This window comes from Triticum aestivum, chromosome 3D, assembly GCF_018294505.1.
Source record: "Triticum aestivum cultivar Chinese Spring chromosome 3D, IWGSC CS RefSeq v2.1, whole genome shotgun sequence".
NCBI classification, from domain to species: Eukaryota; Viridiplantae; Streptophyta; class Magnoliopsida; order Poales; family Poaceae; genus Triticum; species Triticum aestivum.
The window spans coordinates 245,416,734-245,422,733 of NC_057802.1; positions in this window are offsets into that span (position 1 = coordinate 245,416,734).

The window sequence follows — 6,000 nt, forward strand, 5'->3', positions numbered from 1 at the left end:
CCCTCTTTCCAAGACAAACTAGATAAGATGCAGATTGGATCAAGCGAAGATGTGAACGACCTCAACTATGATTGTGACAATGAACTATGGGTAGCACATGGTGGAATTTGATGGATGGTGTGGTGGACAGCAGAAGGGATAACGATGCAGCGGCGACGTGACTAATGTGAACAGAACTCGAAACTCTAAACGAACTAGACCCTAAGACCAGCAACTCGACACGACGATGCAACCGATAATTCAATAATGCAAACAATGAATAGAAAATTGCAAAGGCTCAGACTGGCTTGGACAAAAGGATGAATAGATCTAACTTTTTTGTGGCTTTTTCTTGGACAATAGGTAAGAAAATAAATCTAATCTAGGGGAAACTGGAAATTCTCACCGAGCAACCTGAAAACTGATACCACTTGATAGAGGCGAGGGTGTCCCGATCTTTCGATGAGATGATAACTATCGATTTGGTGGAGACGACTTTGACGATCCGACTACAAACGTGCACGACGTTGCGCCTTATCAATCGCTAAACCAATCTCCTGAGGTTACTGACGATGCCGGAAGCACGATCAGCCTGACCACGAAGGTCTATTCCTGCAAACAATCGAAGAACGAGCAAGAATATGATAATGCAATCTGAATATTGCGAATATATATGAAGTATTGATAGTGGTGGGGATCCGTAAGCGGTCTTGGTCTGGTCGTTGGACACAAACGAAGTACACGAAGTTGCAATGGCTAACTTTTAACTAAACAAATCCCAAGGAAAAAGCTACTAGATGGATCTACTTATATAGGAACAAGGGGTGGCGGCCAAGGAGGTGGGAGGACGTCCCAAGGCAGCCTAAAACCAACCCTAGGTCGTACAAGGCACATGGGCCCAAGTGGAGGTGATGCAACACCTTTGGACTTGTAGTTTGACTCGGATTCTGGTGCAACGTCAGATTGTTTCGACCATAACTCAATGCTCCGGACGAATTTAAAGGTGAATCCAATTGTGTTGGAAAGAGCACGAAATCTAGTTTCCAACAAAAAAAGAATCACCCAATTCGGAGTCCGTATGAAAAAGTTGTTGGCGTTTTGAGTCAGGTATGTCTGTGCCGTCCGAATCTGAATCCAGAACGTGAGAGACTTGGACTCTATCTTCTCTTGGCCCAAAAGTGACGTGAGAGGACTTTTTGAACAGAACCTGAACTTCTCCTTTTGCCTTATCTTCATATGTGGATTGTACAAATGTCCCATACACCTGCAATTAGACAAAACACAAAAGTGTGTGAAGTATTTTTGTTCTGGATAACATAAATAGATTATTGAATAGTTTGCACTAGAAATCACCTGACAAATATGCATGTATGCAATATTTTTGGTCGTATCCAAGGTAGTCATGTCCTCATCACAGGCCCATGTAATTTCGAAATACTTGAGTATAGGCTATTTTTAGAGTCCGTATGTGTGGGGAAACAAGAGATAGGGTTTGTTTCGGACCCCTTTCCCAAGGGCCACGAAATTCCCCCCTCTTCCTCCATATATACAGCCCTTAGGGCGTCGTTTAGACTTTGGGTTTTGTTTAGATTAAAAGTTCGCCATAGCTGCAACTTCGCGTACTTCGTTTGTGTTCAACGACCAAACAAAGGCGTCACAGAACCCCACCTTGATCAATAAAGCTTTCATCTTATATTCGCAATATCCAGATTGCAATCTCAGTTTCTTGCTTGTTCTTCGTTTGCTCGCAGGAAACAGACCCTCGTGGTCAGGTTGATCGTGCTCCGGCGTGGTCAATAACCTCTCGGAGTTGGTTTAGCGATTGCTAAGGCGCGACGTCCTCGCACGTTCGTAGTCGGATCGTCAAAGTCGACCTCCATCAAAGCGATATCCATCATCTCATCAAAAGACGGGACACCTTTGCCTCTATCACCTTGCGAAGGTTAAAACAGCACCAACTTGACAAACTATCGTTGTGGTTTTGATGCGTAGGTAAGAACGGTTCTTGCTAAGTCCGTAGCATCCACGTAAAACTTGCAACAACAAAGTAGAGGACATCTAACTTGTTTTTGCAGGGCATGTTGTGATGTGATATGGTCAAAGCATGATGCTAAATTTATTGTATGAGATGATCATGTTTTGTAACCGAGTTATCGGCAACTGGCAGGAGGCATATGGTTGTCGCTTTATTGTATGCAATGCAATCGCCCTGTAATGCTTTACTTTATCACTAAGCGGTAGCGATAGTCGTAGAAGCATAAAATTGGCGAGACGACAACGATGCTACGATGGAGATCAAGGTGTCGCGCCGGTGACGATGGTGATCATGACGGTGCTTCGGAGATGGAGATCACAAGCACAAGATGATGATGGCCATATCATATCACTTATATTGATTGCATGTGATGTTTATCTTTTATGCATCTTATCTTGCTTTGATTGACGGTAGCATTATAAGATGATCCCTCACTAAATTATCAAAGTATAAGTGTTCTCCCTGAGTATGCACCGTTGCGAAAGTTCTTCGTGCTGAAACACCACGTGATGATCGGGTGTGATAGGCTCTACGTTCAAATACAACGGGTGCAAAATAGTTGCACACGCGGAATACTCAGGTTAAGCTTGACGAGCCTAGCATATAACAGATATGGCCTCGGAACACGGAGACGAAAGGTCGAGCGTGAATCATATAGTAGATATGATCAACATAGTGATGTTCACCATTGAAACTACTCCATCTCACGTGATGATCGGACATGGTTTAGTTGATTTGGATCACGTGATCACTTAGAGGATTAGAGGGATGTCTATCTAAGTGGGAGTTCTTAAGTAATATGATTAATTGAACTTTAATTTATCATGAACTTAGTCCTGGTAGTATTAGCATATCTATGTTGTAGATCAATAGCTCGCGTTTAGCTCCCCTGTTTTATTTTGATATGTTCCTAGACAATACTGAGTTGAAAGATGATAGTAGCAATGATGCGGACTGGGTCCGTGATCTGAGGTTTATCCTCAATGCTGCACAGAAAAATTATGTCCTTGATGCACCGCTAGGTGACAGACCTATTGCAGGAGCAAATGCAGACGTTATGAACGTTTGGCTAGCTCAATATGATGACTACTTGATAGTTTAGTGCACCATGCTTAACGGCTTAGAATCGGGACTTCAAAGACGTTTTGAACGTCATGGACCATATGAGATGTTCCAGGAGTTGAAGTTAATATTTCAAGCAAATACCCGAGTTGAGAGATATGAAGTCTCCAACAAGTTCTATAGCTAAAAGATGAAGGAGAATAGCTCAAGCAGTAAGCATGTGCTCAGATGGTCTGGGTACTACAATCGCTTGAATCAAGTGGGAGTTAATCTTCCAGATAAGATAGTGATTGGCAGAATTCTCTAGTCACCATCACCAAGTTAGTAGAACTTCGTGATGAACTATAATATGCAAGGGATAACAGAAACAATTCCCAAGCTCTTCGTGATGCTGAAATCGACGAAGGTAGAAATCAAGAAAAACATCTGGTGTTGATGGTTGACGAGACCACTAGTTTCAAGAAAACGGCAAAGGGAAGAAGGGGAACTTCAAGAAGAATGGCAAGCAAGTTGCTGCTCAAGTGAAGAAGCCCAAGTCTGGTCCTAAGCCTGAGACTAAGTGCTTCTACTACAAAGGGACTGGTCACTGGAAGCGGAACTGCCCCAAGTATTTGGCGGATAAGAACGATGGCAAAGTGAACAAAGGTATATTTGATATACAGATTATTGCTGTGTATTTTACTAGTGTTCGTAGCAACCCCTCGGTATTTGATACTGGTTCAGTTACTAAGAGTAGTAACTCGAAACAGGAGTTGCAGAATGAACAGAGACTAGTTAAGGGTGAAGTGATGATGTGTGTTGGAAGTGGTTCCAAGATTGATATGATCATCATCGCACGCTCCCTACACTTTTGGGATTAGTGTTGAACCTAAATAAGTGTTATTTGGTGTTTGCGTTGAGCATGAATATGATTTGATCATTTTTATTGCAATACGGTTATTCATTTAAGTTAGAGAATAATTGTTGTTCTATTTACATGAATAAAACCTTCTATGGTCATACACCCAATGAAAATGGTTTGTTGGATCTCGATCGTAGTGATACACATATTCATAATATTGAAGCCAAAAGATGCAAAGTTAATAATGATAGTACAACTTATTTGTGGCACTGCCGTTTAGGTCATATTGGTGTAAAGCGCATGAAGAAACTCCATGCTGATGGGATTTTGGAATCACTTGATTATGAAACACTTGATGCTTGCGAACCATGCCTCTTGGGCAAGATGACTAAAACGCCGTTCTCCGGAACAATGGAGCAAGCAACAGATTTGTTGGAAATCATACATACTGATGTATGTGGTCCGATGAATATTGAGGCTCGTAGCGGGTATCATTATTTTCTGACCTTCACAGATGATTTGAGCAGATATGGGTATATATACTTAATGAAACAGAAGTCTGGAACATTTGAAAAGTTCATATAATTTCAGAGTGAAGTGGAAAATCATCGTAACAAGAAAATAAAGTTTCTACGATCCGATCGTGGAGAAGAGTATTTGAGTTACGAGTTTGGTCTTCAGTTAAAACAATGTGAAATAGTTTCACTGCTCACGCCACCTGGAACACCACCGTGTAATGGTGTGTCCGAACATCGTAACCTTACTTTATTAGATATGGTGCAATCTATGATGTCTCTTACCGATTTACCACTATCATTTTTGGGGTTATGCATTAAAGACAGCTACATCCACATTAAAAAAGGGCACCGTCTAAGTCCGTTGAGACGACACAATATGAACTGTGGTTTGGCAAGAAACCAAAGTTGTCGTTTCTTAAAGTTTGGGGTTGTGATGCTTATATGGAAAAGTTTCATCCTGATAAGCTCAAACCCAAATCGGAGAAATATGTCTTCATAGGATACCCAAAGGAGACTGTTGGGTACACCTTCTATCACAGATCCGAAGGCAAGACATTCGTTGCTAATAATGGATCCTTTCTAGAGAAGGAGTTTCTCTCGAAAGAAGTGAGTGGGCGGAAAGTAGAACTTGATGAGGTAACTGTACCTGCTCCCTTATTGGAAAGTAGTTCATCACAGAAATTTGTTCCTATGACTCCTACACCAATTAGTGAGGAAGCTAATGATGATGATCATGTAACTTCAGATCAAGTTACTACCGAACCTCGTAGGTCAACCAGAATGAAATCCGCACCAGAGTGGTACGGTAATCCAGTTTTGGAGGTCATGTTACTTGACCATGACGAACCTACGAACTATGAGGAAGCGATGATGAGCCCAGATTCCACAAAATGGCTTGAGGCCATGAAATCTGAGATGGGATCCATGTATGAGAACAAAGTGTGGACTTTGGTTGACTTGCCCGGTGATCGGCAAGCCATAGAAAATAAATGGATCTTCAAGAGGAAGACGGACGCTGATAGTAGTGTTACTATCTACTAAGCTAGACTTGTCGGAAAAAGGTTTTTGACAAAGTTCAAGGTGTTGACTACGATGAGATTTTCTCACTCGTAGCGATGCTTAAGTCTGTCCGAATCATGTTAGCAAATTGCCACATTTTATGAAATCGGGCAAATGGATGTCGAAACTACATGCCTTAATGGATTTCTTAAAGAAGAGTTGTATATGATGCAACCAAAAGGTTTTGTCAATCCTAAAGGTGCTAACAAAATATGCAAGCTCCAGCGATCCATCTATGGACTGGTGCAAGCATCTCGGAGTTGGAATATACGCTTTGATAAGTTGATCAAAGCATATAGTTTTATACAGACTTGCGGTGAAGCCTGTATTTACAAGAAAGTGAGTGGGAGCATTACAACATTCTGATAAGTATATGTGAATGACATATTGTTGATCGGAAATAATGTAGAATTATTCTGCAAAGCATAAAGGAGTATTTGAAAGGAGTTTTTTCAAAAAAGGACCTCGGTGAAGCTGCTTACATATTGAGCATCAGGATCTATAGA